This window comes from Octodon degus, unplaced genomic scaffold (genome assembly GCF_000260255.1).
Source record: "Octodon degus isolate 3935 unplaced genomic scaffold, OctDeg1.0 scaffold00023, whole genome shotgun sequence".
NCBI classification, from domain to species: Eukaryota; Metazoa; Chordata; class Mammalia; order Rodentia; family Octodontidae; genus Octodon; species Octodon degus.
The window spans coordinates 13,258,000-13,273,841 of record NW_004524599.1 but is presented as its reverse complement, the minus strand read 5'-3'; the positions used below and the strand labels follow the sequence as shown (position 1 = coordinate 13,273,841).

General features: G+C 47.8%; 1 protein-coding gene and 1 pseudogene across 5 annotated transcripts in view; both read left to right on the top strand.

The window, feature by feature from the left end:
* Positions 1–15,842, top strand: part of Fars2 (phenylalanyl-tRNA synthetase 2, mitochondrial) — a 538,274-nt gene that overhangs the window by 354,791 nt on the left and 167,641 nt on the right. The window lies entirely within an intron of this gene.
* Positions 11,801–11,981, top strand: LOC111815918 (annotated as a pseudogene).

Here is a 15,842-nt window from a genome sequence, read left to right as displayed (position 1 = left end):
AACTCAGCTCGGCCCTTTTGTGCAATGAACGGCTCCCCCCCCCCCCCCCCCGCCCATGTGCCTTGGACCTTTCCCTCCACCCATCTGTGTTCTCCTCTCCTCTCTGTCACTATCAGGGAAAGTTGAGCTGACCAGAGCCTTCCTGAGTGCAGCTGCAGTTTCAGTTCATTAGCAGCACAGCACAGGCAAGCCGGAGTGGACGTGGAGATGGAATCGAGGTGGCCAGGGCAGGAGTGACAAACTCAGCAACTCCAGAAGCTCAAGACCCTGTAGCCGCACCCCAAGCCAGCAGCAGATCCTCTCCTAACTCAGAGGCCGGGAAGGTAATAGTAAGAAAACAGGCCTCAGAGAAACCGAAGTAGCACAGATGCAGCCCTTCAGCTGAAGTGAGGAGGCCTTTCTCTCCTTCCCCCCATCATTTGCAGCTTCTATCTCAAAAAAGAAAAAAAAAAAAAAAAGATGGGAAGGAAGAAATAAAAGACATTCAGAACATTGAAACCTCTGCCATGAGAAACTGCATCCTCACTGGCTTGTCAAATTCAGGTCTCATGTGTTCCTTCAGAACAAAGGCTGACTACATGCTACCTGTCAAGTGAGGAGAAGAGCAAGGCAGTGTGCACCATTTTGAATCCTGGGGTTATTTGGGAGGAAGCTATTGAAAAATCATTTGTAGGGAAATGTTTGCTTCCTCTTTAGTCAGGCTCAGGCCAACTTATGACATTGGTGGGCAGCAGAGAGCAGTGGGGACAGGGCCCACTGTGGTGACAGCGTGGGGCTGTGCATCCTTTCTCAGCGCTGTCGATCAAGCACAATTCATGACAGCCCTGAAGGGCGGTGGCTGGGCTGCACCTCTGCAGGGGCCCATGAAGGGGGTCACTGCTGCATGACAAGCAGAAGCCCCAGAAGCTCCTGGCCTCCTGGTGCCCAATCTGGTGCCCCTCTTCCCGCATCCCAGAGTTCACCTTAGCAGGGAGAGCCCTGGGCCTGGCATCTTGGCCTTTGCAGGGGTGGGGGCACTTCAGTGCAGGTTTGTGCTTGGACAGTGTTGAGCACTGAGGGGAAGGTAATATGGTGCTTCTGAAGGTTCTGTAACAGAAAGCACTACCCCCTGAGCAGTTCGTCAACACCCTTTCTTTGCATGTTTAGCTTTGTGCTGTAAGTTGGTTTTTCTAAATCTTATTTCTATAGTTGATTATCAGCTGGAATAGCAACAGGGAAGGTGACACAGGTTCTTCCTGGCTGGTCTTTTTCTCCCTTCTTGTCTCCTTGGATTTCTTGGGGTGAGGCAAGAGAAACCACATGTGTGGTGTGTGTGTGTGTGTGTGTGTGTGTGTGTGTGTGTGTGTGTGTGTACATCTTGAACATGCCTAAATATAGAGAACTGAATCTAATGAAATATCAACCTTTGGAGAGAACTTGAGTGAAAGTGAAAACACAGGAATCACAGAGGTTGCAACTGTTCCAGCACAGAGGGAACCTAGCAAGGGCCTGGAATGAATGCACCCGAACCCTGGCTTGGGGTGGACTCTTTCAGTCCTGAGGCCCAGACCTCTGAAGAGGAGGAAGAGCAGGCATCCCTGACCTCAGATGACCCATCCTGGAGGAGAGGTGTCAGGAACCCTGCTGGAATTTCTGGGGAGGGACGTGATGAGTCTGCGGTACGGGCACCCACACAGCTGCACCATGGAGCCAACTGCTGTGCTGGTCAGGCTGACACAGGTGATGTGCAGGTGCGTTGCTGCCAGGACGCTGAGAGACAGGGCGGCTCCAGCCCTCTGGCTCCTCCATCTCAGCCTCCTCCAGGGCTGGTGAGCAGAGACCAGCAGAGGGCGTCAAGAGAAGCAGAAACGTGGCTCACAGCGCCCAGGGCAGCAGAGCCAAGAAGGTGGTTCGGAGCCGAGCTCCTGGGTGCAGTGACTAGAGCATGAGGTAAGCGACGCTGAGCCTCTGAGCGCCCCACGCGGGCGCCCCCACTGCTCTGGGCCTGGTGCTTCCTAGTGGTCTGGCCTCTCCAGCCCCATGGTGCACGTTGGAAAGTTCCTCAGCAACTCCAGGTTTCTGCCACGTGCTCCATTCATCCCTCCTGACAGAAGAGATCCATCCCTCAGTCCTGTGATGTGTGGGTCTAACGCCCAGCTCAACCAACAGGCTTCTCCCAGTCTTCTCTGCTGTCCCCCTCTCTATGGCCCTTCTTCTGTCGCAGGCTTGCCTGCCCCAAACACCAGCTCCCTTGCTGTAGTTGGTGAGGAGTCAGGAAGGGGGCCCAGGGCCTCCGCCCTCACTCCCGCAGATGCTGCCATTTCAGTGGTGTGCTGTCACCTTCCTTAGGAGAAACAGTGGTGAGAATATGGTCCTGCTCTTGAAACCCAGGCACAGATGTGTGAAGACTTTGTAGGCTGCAGACCCACGTGATGGGCGGTGCCACGTGAGGTGGGAGAAGCAGCTGGCCCTGAGACCCAGAGGAGAGGCACGGCACCAGTGCCTGCAGCGTGGCCTACCTGAGGTGGTGCCTTCTGTTAGCCCTCATGTTGGAGACGGCCGAGCCATAAGGAACTGCCCAAGGTTGCAGAAAGGCAGTGGCTGTGCGGCCTCCCTGCCAGCTGCCTGTGGAGATGAACGAGGCAAGCGTTTCAGGCGTGGGAAGCGAGAAACAGCAACAAGTATGATGTGGTTACCGTGATGCTTTGCTTCTCAGGCTTATAAATCAGCGTGGCAGGGACAATTACCTGACCTTGTGTGATAGTTTCTAATTCATAACTTTTTAATATGTACTGTCCCCATCTTACAATGGGTTCACTTATTACTTAAAATTTGTTTTTTAATTTTTTACTTTCTGGTGGTGTGATAGACGCTTAGTAGAAACATGCTTGTAGTTTATAATTTGCATCTCTTCTCGGGCTGGTAAAGCACAGCCCTCCCATCTGTGCCCATGACCCCTAGGGAAAGCACAGGTGCCCTCGGGGTGCTGTGTACTATGACGGGTGATTGGGGTCCAATGCCCTGAGTGCATCCTCTGCTCCTGATATTTTCAGCACACAGTGAGTTTACCAGCTCCAGCCCCTATCAGAAGGAGAACAGCATCTGCACAGAAGGTCACTTTGATTTGCACAATAATCCAGCAAAGTAAGGACACTGCTGCTGGTGGAGAAATTATTGAGTCTGGACAATTGTTGTCCACAGCCAGCCCAGATGACCAAAAGAGGGGAAAAAAAACAACTGTAGGCACCTGTGTCAGATAAGGTTTATTAACATATTAACAGAGAAGTATGAGATTAGTGAAGACCCAAGCTCAGGAAGGGCGAGAGTTTAGCAGCTGGCAGCGTCAAGACAGGAAGTTACCAAAGAGCTCAGCGCCACACAGGCTGTCAGGAAGGGGCAATGTGCTGTGCAGCAGGGACACGGGTAGCTTTCTCTATTCCATACATGACCAGTGCCCTGAGGAATCTCGGACTCAGCAAGAAAGGACATGAGGCAAGGAGGCAGTTTCTCAGATGCACCAGTGTGCCCAGGCCCCAGCGCCCTTCAGACAACACTTGGACGTTCTCGTTGCTGTCTGCTTGAGTGTTGCCTTGGGGACATACAAGGAACTTTCAGTGACATGGTGCACTACAAGAATAGAAGAGTCTTAAGAGACACAAGAGGTGACACAGCCCCTGTCATTTGGCACCTTCAGGGAGGCCTTCAGGAAGAGAGAGCTTTGGGGCTGTGCTGCAAGCTACCGCTGTGTCGCGCGCGTCTGTGCGCCACCCCTCTCCTCACGGTTTCCCCGCGTGCTTCCTTCCTCATCCGCAGGATCTGGGTGTGCCATCTGCCTCACTGCCTGTGTGGATGGGAAGCAAGAGTTGCAAAACCTTCTTGTCATACACAGGTAACCAGCACATACGACAGGTTTTGGAGAAAAGAGGAAAAATGAAAATTAGACTTCATGGTTTATTGTGTATACAGAATAGCGATACAGGACAACATACACAGACGTTATTCATTTTGCAGAAAAGAAATCAATCATTTTAACAGCCCTGCCATGTTATCTCCTGATTGAAAATTTGCCTACTGAGAGCCTCAGTGACAATGTTAAGGGTTTATTTGGAGGAGCTCTTCCTCTTAGTGGCTAAGATTCTCAATCTGACAAGAAGCTCAGGGTCCTCTAGATGGGGGGGCTATAGTGATGTGGGTGGAGCTGAGGCCCAATGCCCTGGAAGGCAGGACATGAATATGCTCGCTGATTGCCCTGTGGAGGTTTCTTTTGGCCTGGTGAAGGCAGGACAGCAGGACTAGAGTAACCCAGGACCCTAAAATGTGGGCTCCTCCAGACCTTGGTAACTTAAGTCCTAGGAAGGATGGAGCCTGCTTGTGATCTTTACCATGCATGTGGTGCCTGCCTGACTGTATTAACCAAGTGCTTCTCAGACATACCCGACAGGGACACCTGGGGGCCCCTCAGGAGACCTATAGGACGGTGAAGGGGTGCTGAGCCCACAGGTTGCAGATGAAGACTCTGGGAGCAGGGACCTGGCATGGTACCTGGCCCAGAGAAGCGAGCGGGCCCCGCCACCCCATACGTGAGGGCCTTGGAGAGCCTCTGGACTGGCTTCCTCACAGGCAGCTGGACTCGGACTTGCAGCCTTCCCTGTCTCTGCTTCTCCAAGTGCTGGGGTGACGAGCCCAGAACTCTCGAGTGTGAATTGGAATGAGGTTACCCACCTCTGGGAAGCAGAATGGTTTCCTGACAGAACCAGGCTTTTGAGCCAGGTTGGCAACACTGCTGAGGAAGTCTGTGCCAGGGCGTGGGCCCGGTTTGCTCCTTGCTCATGTTGCATCCCCTTTCTTCTGGTCTCTTTACTCTGCTCTGGGCTCTGGGGAGGCAGGGGCAGAGTTGGCACAGCTGGAGCAGCCACTCATGGGGCAGACACCAAGGTGGGTGGTGCTGTGTGTCTCAGGCTCTGGTGGGCACAGGTTCTTCGGTAGGCTGTCACCTGTGCCCAGGGGCGGGCTTCTCCCCACCAGAACCCCGTCAGCTTGCTTTGACCCAGCTATGTCATCACATCTCCCTGGGAACTCTGTGGTAGGGTTTCTTGGACTTGTTTGGATTTGGTGCAAATAGTAATAAATAGTGCTTTCCATTTCTTTCTAAAGTGAGGAAGGTAAACTCGTCATCATATTTGTTGACGTATACTATGTTGAGCTAGCAGTTTATTTTTAAAAAATTGCTTTAAATCATTTACTTGATACAGGGTCTCGCTATGCAGCTCAGACTCATAGTGATCCTTCTATCTCAGCCTCCCCAGTGCTTGGGATTACAGGTTTGCGCCACGACACTGTTTCAGTGGCCAGCATGGTGCCCTAGGGATCCGGGTCAGCACAGCATGCAGTACTGGTAAGCTAACCCAGGTCTTTGCATTTGCTAGCAAGGCACTTAGGTTACCGAGCTATCTTCTCAGCCCTACATGTTAATTTTAAATAGAGAAAAATAATTTATAGAAAACAGTGTTATTACAGTAACAATACTAATACTTCCTGCCATTATATAATTTCTCAAAGTGATGACAAAACATTGCTATCTTTTTCCATTAGTTTTCTTACTTACATAATGTTGGTATTTAGGAAATATATAATAGCTGGCCAAAGAGGCACATGCATATAGTATTAGCCAGCACCCTGGAATGGAGTGAGGATAAAGCAGAAATGTTGCCAGCTCGAGCCCAACCTGTACAATTCAGCAACTTGACAAAATGTTGCCAGAAGATAAAAAATCTACTGATGTAGCTCCGTGTGAAGACCCTCTATTCAAACCTCAGTACTGGGGTGGGGGGAAGAATATGGTTTTAATGACAGTATATGGCGCAAAAGCACATTGGGCACCAGGGAAGCCACCAGCCAGCCTACTGTGAATGTCACCCATTCCTTGCATCTGTGTGTTTTCCTCATAGCCCCGTCCCTTTCCATCCTCCTAAATCCCTTTCCTTACCCAAATCACTTAAGATGCTTTCCTTTAAAAATGTGGGCAGTCACATTCAGTGTTTTAGTCACTCCCCATTTCTGCTTTACCTACTCTCAACGAGAGTGAATATTAGACTATTTTTGTAGAAATATCAAATCAATGAATGTTTTCAGAAGTAATCATTTCAGCCTAGCCCGACTTTTTGGGTACTTCAGTCACCCAGTGTGACAGAGCAAAGCGACCACATAGGCACAAAGTGCGTGTGCGTCCACTGTGGGAAGGGGCCCCAGTGAGCCCGTGTTCATTCTGTAGCACAGCATTCAGTGGACACATGCAGAAGAGACCAAACATGCAGGATGGCCTCTCTTTATGATAGCTCAGACTCCTGATGACCAGTCCAGTCTGTGGGAACTCACCCACTCCTGAGACAGCATTAATTTCTTTTAAGGCTTCTGTCTGTGGGACAAAATTATCTACCCTGAGCTCCAATTCATAATGATTCCTTCACCTCTCAGTGCTGTTATTTTGGAGAATGAAGCTCATGAGCTTCAGTGAGAACAAATCCCAGCCAAGCCACAGTGGGGATCCACAGACTTAGCTTCCCATTATGGTTGTTTGCTTTGCTTATTTGTTCCTTAGCTAGCCTGCTTTTTACCCAGGGCTTCCGCTCAGTGTAAACAAGACAAGCAGAAGGGACATCATTACTCAGGGAGAACTGTTGTCATAAAGCCATAAAGGAGTTCACCCAGAGTATATGGATGGCATGAGACCATCAAGATGCACATGACAGTCAGTGGAAGACTTCAACAACTGGGAAAAAAACCCTTCTGCACGTATTCTACCTCTGTGGGGAAACAGAATGCAAAAATATTGTGGGAAGATTAACCTAAAAGAAGATGAAGTCTTTGATAAGTGCTAAAGATGAGATAAAGAAAAAGAATAGGAAGAAGACTTCTCTTTTGGGGGGACACCAAACCCTTCCATTAATATTATTGATTTATTGCTTTCCAAAGAATTCTGTTGGGACATAATCCATATACTATGCAGCCCACCAACTTACGTCTGCAGTTCAGTGAGGTTTTAGTATATTCATATCATTGTGCAAGCATTGCCACAACAGTTTCAAAAACATTTTTGTCACTTCAGAAGATATTAATATAACTTTTGGTGTTTTCATTCTGTCTGATATACTTGGCTAGATGTCATAAAGCAGTGAAACAGAACCCTGGGTTTATGTTTCTTCATCCCTCCCTCTCTTTCTCAGTTACTTTTTTTCTCGTTGCTGGGACCAAATATCTGACCCTCAAAATAAGGAAGGAAAGGTTTAGTTAGCTCACAATTAGGGGAGGTTTCAGTCCATACTCCTCTGGCTCTAAGGCAGGGAGGCGCATGGCAGAGGGCAGCAGTTCATGGCTGCAGAAAAGAGCAAACAGCAGGAGCAAAAGGGAGGAGTAGCAGCAACAATGGCAACAGAGAGCTGGTCTGTCTCCCTTGTGTTGCATTCAGGCTGTCTGCCATAGGCGGGGTTTAGCACTCACACACACAATCCAGCAGCATTCACACCCATAATCCCAGCACTGGATCATGAATTAATCACAAACTCTAGAGGTCTACCCCATAACTGCATGAGGCCTTGGGGGAACAACTAGCCACAAACTATAATGTTCTGCCCCTTGCCCCCCAAAGAATGATATACATTCTTTTATGCATAAGGCATTTTAGTCCATTTCCCAGAGTTGCCAAAGTCCTAACAGTTTCAGCACTTCTGAAAAAATCCAAGTCCCAAGTCTCCTCTGAGATCTAAGGCAAACTCTTAGCTGTGAGCCCCTGTACAAATGCAAAGAAAATTGAACACTTCCAGCATTCAGTGACACAACATAAACATTACCATTCCAGAAGGTACAAACAAGGGGATACAAAGCATTGGGATTAAAGCAAGTCCAAAATCGAGCAGGGCAGATATTAAGTCCTCTTGTCACACATTCAACATCTGAAGCAATCTGTGATGAGTTGTGAGCTCCAAAGGCCTTGCGTGGCTCCGCCCCTATGGCCCTTTTAATGGTGGATCCCATGGCTTCTCTCTTAGGCTTACTTTGCTCCTTTCTTGCAGCTTTTCTCAGATGATCCACATTCCTGGCTTTTCCAAACTTGTGAGGTCTCCACTATACTTTAGGTCTCTCACTCACAGCTTCACACACTGCCCTCCCAGGGGCATACTCATACTGCCTGGTCTCCCAGGCCTTCTGAAATCTAGGTGGATGCTTTAACCTCAGAACTTTTGCATTCTGCACATACCCCAAACCAGTGCCATGTGGATAATACCAAGGTCTGCTGCCAGCTGGATCAGCAGCCAGGCTTTCTTCTCTCTTGGCTGTAGGGGTTGAGTGCCTTGATTGCTGAGCACTCTGACCCTGATTCCAAGGAACAGATTCTCTATTGCTGTTGCATTCTGGAAAATGGCGCTCTGCAGCTTTCTCCTTAAGCCAAAGGAGAAAGTTTTATGGCTGCAAAGAGTAGAGATTTGCTGCTTCTTATGACGGCTGCAGGCCATCATTTCCCTTCTCCTGTTCCTTCTCAGCAGTGGAGATCCTCAGCTCTATCTTTGCAGTCCACAGCTTTATTTGCACTTCCTTTCTGACCAAACTCACAACCTCTTAAATCATCCTCTGAGTTCTTTGCCCTGATTCTCAACATAAATCTGACTAAAAGCCCTCAACAATAGCCATGCCAGTGCCTCAACATTCGACTGCCTTGAACTTTTCTTTTGCAAGATGAATCAGTCCACCACATTTAATCTCAATCTCAGGCAGTCTCTGGATATGAACAAAAGCAAACTTTTTGTCAAGCCATAACACAGGTCATCTGGACTCCAACAACCAATGCAGTCCTTCCCAGCAGAAATCTGCCCAGCCTGGGCAGATATTTTCTTTTCTTTTTTTTTCTTTTTAATTTTAGGAAATGGTCTATAGGGTCTCACTGCATAAATCATACTCATAGTGATCCTCCTGTTTACAGCCTCTCAATGCTGGAATTATAGGCACATGCCACCATGCCCACTCTCAATAGTCATCTCAGCGTGCACCCAGCACAGCAGGCTAGGGGATCAACCTCCCCCCCCACCGGCCCTAATCCACTGAGCTATATGACCAGCCCTCCCAGCCTTTTATTTTGGCAGAACTAGGGATCGAACTCAGGCCCTTGCGCTTGCCAGGGAAGCACTTATTCTATGAGCCATCTCCCCAGCCCTCTGCTTGGTCTTTACAGGCAGGCTTTCTATCAGCCTTCTGGTCTTCTGAGCTCTGACTGGAATCTCTCATACAGAACAGCCAAAGGTGTTCTAGTGCTTCTCTTTCAGGTGACATCACTGAAACCTTCCTATCCCTTCCCCTAAGCCCTTTCCAAAGGCTTGAAATCCACATGGCCAGATTTAGTCACAGCAATGATCCTACTTTTTAGTACCAAACTCTGTCTCAGTTACTTTTCTCTGTTTTCTGGGGCCAAATACCCTATACCCAAAATTAAGGAAGGGAACGTTCATGTAGCTCACAGTTAAGGGAACTTTCTGTCCATACTCAGTTGGCTCCAAGGCAGACTGGCGCATAGTAGAGGGCATCAGTTCATGGCAGCAAAACCCAGCAAAATAGTAAGAGCAAAAGAGAGGAGTAGCAGCAACAATGGCAACAGAGAGCAAGTCTGTCTCTCTTATGTTGCATTCAGGCATCTGCCCAGGCTGGGTGGAGCACTCACATCCATAATCTCAGTGGCACTTGCACCCATAATCCTAGCAGCACTTTACCCATAATCCCAGCACTGGATCATGAATTAATCACAAACTCTAGAAGTCTACCCCATAACTGCATGAGTCCTTGCGGGGACAACTAGACCCAAACCATAACACTCCCTTCCCTTCCATCCCTCAGCAGTGCTTTCTTCATGCCTATGCATACTCATAGTGTTAACTTAACAAAGATGTTTGAGGTTTTTTTCTTTCTTAAGTTAAAAATGTACTGTGTTCACCCAGCTCTGGCATCCTCCAGAGAAGGGGGAGCCACTCCTCCCCATTTAACAGAGGTGGTACTATATGTCTTCGTTTTTCAAATGTGTGGTGCTGTATGATTTGTGCTAAATACAAAGCTTTAATGTAGTTTTGAGAGGACTCAGATTTGAAATTCCTCAGGGGATGCACTAGACATTTTGAGGACTGATATGATAACATTAGCACTTCATTGAATACAAATTTCCAAGATGATTGTTACACACAATTCCATTATGAAAATATCTTGGGGTTTTTTTTTGTGTGTGTAACTCTTCAAGAACTAAAGTTCTTGTTTAGAACGCCAGGAGTCTCATGCCATTTCTTGGTGAAGAAACAAAGTGAATGTTGCCTAGGTTGGAACTGTGCCCACCCCTGACCCACACAGCATGTGCCTGGCACTCTGAAATTATGAATGAAAACAAAGTATTGGAACAAAGTGAAAAAATCTATAAAGATCAAGGCAACATGGCATCATGAGCTGAAAGAACTCAAATTCATATGTACCTAATTTACTAGTCAAATTTGATAAGAACTTTTTAAAATTACCAAATAAATACATAAGCAGAATGAAAATAGAGGCTGTCAAACATTTGGATATAAAATCAAATAGTCGACAGTGTGTTCTATTTTTGTAGGTAAAAGTCATTCTCAAATGAATGTAGATAAGAACACAACCACATAGACTGTAAACAGACTGGAGATGATTCTGTATCAAGATAATTAGTCTAAGAGTTGCATGAATCATTTGAAAAGGAAATGTCATTAAAGGTACCAGAGGGATGGTAGGCTTGGTCTTATTATGTAATTGTTAATTAGGATGAATGGAGTACTTCTGGAAATAGGAGAAAGTGAGCTGCTTCCGCTGAGGCTGTAGTGGACGAAAGGCCTGTGCTCCCCCGAATTCATGTGTTGAACTCCTACCCCAGGAATACGGTCCTCAAAGGAGGGGCTTGTGAAGGCAATTCAGCCAGGTAATGGCAACTTCAGTGAGGAAAGCCATGCCCTTGCAAGAAGCCAAATAGGAAATTGCATGTCTACGTTCATGCCTGTGCATGCCTGCTCCTTCCTCTCTGCCCCTGCCTTTACCTGTCCCTTCTCACTCAACTTTGTTGTCCTGTCAGGCAGTAGGCAGAAAGCAGCTGTCTGCAGACCAGGAAGAGGGCCTTGCTATACCAGCGTGTGCTGGCACCCTGTGCAGTAGGCCCCAGGCCCATGGGAAATAAGTGTTCACTGTTTACTGCACAGTCTATGGCAGCAGCTAGAACTAAGACAGAGGACCTTCTAGCATTGGGCTGACCAGCGTCCCTTGGCCTTAGGAAACGTGCATGATCTTGACTCTTCCACTTCCTGGCTGTTTGACTATAGGCTGATGAGTTTAGATTGCATTTCCACAGCAATGGTGACTGTCTTTCAGGACTCAAGCATGCATCAATGAGATGATGCTCGCCTCAAAGTGCTTGGCACGGTTCCTGGCACACAGCACCCCACAACTGTTAATAATATAATCGCAGCAAAATCCAAGGGCCTATGTGCTCTGAGCCAGAAAAAGTAGCTGGGCCTGGAAGAGCTTCAAAGTCAGTTCTTGGTGAAATTTGGCCAAGGTTAGAAGCTGGCTGAAAGTCACCTTGACAATTTCAGATCTCTATGGAGAACTTGTAGAAAAAACAGAAACCCTCCTCAGTTTGCAGTAGTACCCATGCCAAAATCTAAACACAAGCTCAGTAACTCAGCCGAAAGGGAAGAAAACCAAAGACTTACTAATGATTGGCCAGCTCCAAAACATTGGCATAGTGGAGGATGGTAGTCTATTATCACAACATTAAAATGTCGCTTCTTCAGCATTTTGGCAAAGATCAAGTATAGTATCTGTTCTTATCAGTTTAAAAAGGGGAAGGGAGTTAGGGAAAGATTTTAATATAGAAATAAACTTCATAGAGCAACATCACACCGTGCTGAACTGCTCTACCGACTATGTCTGGTGACCTTTCTTGGAAATAGTTATGACATATTGTGGATGGTGGAGAATTCCTGTTTTCTCGTGCAATGCAAGGAAGAGATTCAAGGATTTGGACCTCCAAAGGTCCATGGGACACTTGTATTTCAGATTTGGGGCAGTCAGGCTGGAGCAGAAGCCATTTGGGATGGAACAGTGTTACTAATCCAGAATCCTGCTGTTGAGTTTTTTTCTCCAGTCTTTAGGTAACCTTATAATTCATCCTGGTCATGGACCAGTGTCGAACTGTGGTGTCTGCTGTGTCTGAATCAACACTTTGGCAGAAGCCTACTGCAGGTTTCCTTACGCAGGTCACTGTGCATCACAGTGTACCACTATGTGCTGAAGTAGGGGTGAGCTCGATTGCATACATGAGAAATTGAGGCAGGGTGGCCCCATCCTGTGTTGAGCCCTGGGCATGCCAGGCAAGATCAAGGCCTGACTGGTGTGGCTGCATTTAGAGTTAGACAGCTCATTGCCTACATAGATGCAGGACAAAGAGATGCCAAAGGTTCCAGCTCCCTGTCCTGAACAGGGGCAGCATGGAAACAAAAGGTGTTGGTGGGTCAGGGCCGCATGCCCAGGCACCACAGGCAGGGCGGCTTACACACCTGTCGTATGGGACCAGAACCCACACCAGTGACTTCATGTGAACTTGATCATCTCTGCGAAGAGCTTGCCTTCCAATAAGGTCACATTCTGCAGCACTGGGGCTAAGATCCTCAGGATCTTTTCTGCATGGTATGCAGTTTAGTCTAAATCCAGGACCTATGGCACACGTGCTTCAGCCAGCTGTTTGTTACCATTGAAGGCTCTACAAAGGTTTGCCACCTATGTGCTCTGCAATACCCTGTTGCTGAGAGGTCCTGTGTTTTGCAGCTGGATTTGGATGCAGGTGAGTCCTGCTGTCTGTTCAGACCTGCCAGGGATGAGGAGCTCCCCTCGCAGCATCCCACACAAACAGGGAGGTGAGCAGGAGGTGGTCCTCTTGGCTTAAATACAGGAGGCCTCTTGCCCCAGGCCCCTGTCAAGACAAAGCCAAGCCCAGTGGCCTGCAAAGACACCTTGCCGAAGCCATTGCTCCCTGTCACGTAGCTGGTGGCATGGACTGCAGATTCCAGTCCAGGTCTACTCCACTCTGGTGTTTGCTTTTGAGGCTTTCCATCTCCACAGACACCATCAGCTTCTTTTGTCCCTAGATTACTGATGTTTGGTTACTATTCTGTGGTCCGAGGTCAGTCTGCCATGACCAACACTCCTCTCCCACAACACACACACACACACTCTGAGCCAAAAGCTCGTTATTGGTGTTCTTGGGACCCACACCTGTGGGCAGGAAGGAAAGGAAAGGCAGCAGGGTTACACAGCTCTGGGAGTCCGAAGCTGACCCAAAGGAAATTCTGTGGCATGGTAGCCCTCAGAGTTGTCCAAGCTCAAGAAGGGGTCTTAGCCCATCTTGTAAAAGGCAGGCACTTAAATTTAGGTAAGTATGACTGCATTGGAAGTGACAGTGCTTTCATGTATAGTTTTATCATAGAAAGTCTATTCACCATAAAGTGGATATATGCAGAGTACGCACTCAGGGATACGCCGTAGGTTAGTGAAGTCGGAGTTTCATAGTTTTTGCTCTAGCTACAGTCACGGCAACTCCAACTTGAGCTGCATGGCACAGCTCTAAGCATGGCTTGTTAGTGGAGTCTTTATTTTGACTCGATGAGTGACTTTACTAGATTTGTGAATCCTAGATGTTCTATACAAAAATCTGCATTTTTGAAAATATGTACTTTTCAGGAAAAGAGTTGAAAACCGTCCACCATATTCTTAGAGAGGCCTGCAGCCTCTTCCCTCACAAAGTTCAGAGTCATCGTGTAAATAAAGTCTAGTCAATACTGCTTTGGAGGCTGGACTTTGCCTGCTCCAAATACACAGGGATGATAGACAAAAATCTAAAAGGACAAAATGCAAATGTTATGATCATACCCACCTCCTCTGCTAAAAGTCATGCATTACTGTGGGCAGCTGACAGACACAAAGCAGAGCCTCAGCCTGAAGATATGGTGGGCTGAGAACTATAAGAGGAGAGAGAGGCTTAGCCCTGGTGGACTGCCAGGCCCGCAAGGGCCTGTGCCCTGCTGGAAACTGGGGCATTACCATGCTCCTGTCCCCCAACCCAGAGGGGAAGCCCAGACCACCACTGCTGTAGCCTCCAGCTCGTATGATGCTGTGATCCTAGGGAAAGAGCTAGACAGGGACAAGGCCCCTTTCTAGATTAGAGGATGTGCATGTAATCCAGATTAGGGAATTAAATGAGCTATCACCCCAGTCTCAACAGCAGCAGCCACTGGGCAGGAACTTGGAGCACTGTGGCCACCTTCAGAAGGGCTAGGGGTTCATGTGGAGCAACCTCATAAACCTGTAGGCAAGGAAGGGTGAGACATTCTCAAATCTGCCATTCAAGGAGATCTTGTGTGCACCAATTACAAACCACAGTGGAAGAACCCGTCTTAGGGCTTTGGCCCAAGTCAGAATCAAGTGACAATCTGAATACACTGGAAGGTCATGTAAAATTAAAAAGAAAAAAAAAAACAACAAAAACAAAACACTGCCTGATGAGAATAATAACTTAAACACAATTCCACAGGAAATTCCAAATAAGGGGCCCAAAAAGACAAAATGAACTAAAAGTAGATGTGGAAAGAAAACAGCTGGACTCTCAGAAATAAACATAAAGAAGAAAAAATTGAATGAATGAACCTCAGTTGAGGGAGAATTGATGGGCAAGAAGCTATTTCCAGAAAATTTACCCAGAATGCAGCAGAAACATAAAAACAAAAGTCTAAACTAGGTCAGTTAACAGAAATGGAAAACAAATTCAGAAGCTCCACAATATATATTATTAGACTTCCAGAAAAGGGCGAAAACAGGAGCAGAGGAGTAGTGGCTGGAATTTTTCAGAACTGGAATAAGACAAGCACGCTGATAGAAAGCGCACTCTGCCGACTGAGCAGAATAAATAAAGATAAATGTGCACCCAGCCTCCTCCGAGTCGAGCTGCAGAGCCTGTGGATAAAGACACGAGGCTTCAAACTGCCAGGGAGAAAAGACAGATTATCTGTGAAGAACAGCCCTGACTGACAGCAGCCTTGTCATCGTTACTAATAGGTACCTGGGAAATATTTTCAAAGTGCTGAGGCAAAACAGCCATAAACTCACAGTTTTGTGCACTGCCGAATTGTTCAGATGTGAGGGGTTTAGGCTTGGAAATGCTAAGAGCTTGACTCCCTGTGAATGAAACCGTTAAGGATGCTCATGACAGCAAAAGCACAAGGAAGGGGCGATGGTTTGGAACCTGGAGGTCGCTGAGAAGCCCACGTGTTACAAGTGTGGCTCCTAGCTGGGCGCTTCTTAGTGGCTAGCACAGCCCTGCAGAGGAGCAGCCCAGGAGGACAAGTTAGGGCCTGGGGGCTGTTCTTGTAGGGACATCAGGACCGCAGCCCCTTCCTCTTTGCTTGAGGCCACAATGAGGTGAGGACATTTCCTCCACCACGCTCTTCCTCCATGACGTGCCGCATCGCAACAGACCCACAGATGGGGAGGCGGAAGGACCAGGGCAGGAAGCTCGGGAACTCTGAGTCACAATAAACCTTCGCCTCCTCTGCAGTCCTAGGGATTGCGCCCAGGACAGCCACACTGACCTATGTCCCCAGGCCTATTTCTTCTTCTTTTCAGACAGGGTCCGCCCAAGTTGTTACATTGCAAGGACACGGCTCAATCTTGTGATGGTGCTGCCTCGACCTTCCAGAGTGCTGGCATCACCAGTGCCAACACTGCAGCCAGCCGCCTTTTCTCTTATTAAGTTCTTTCTTTCTTTCTTT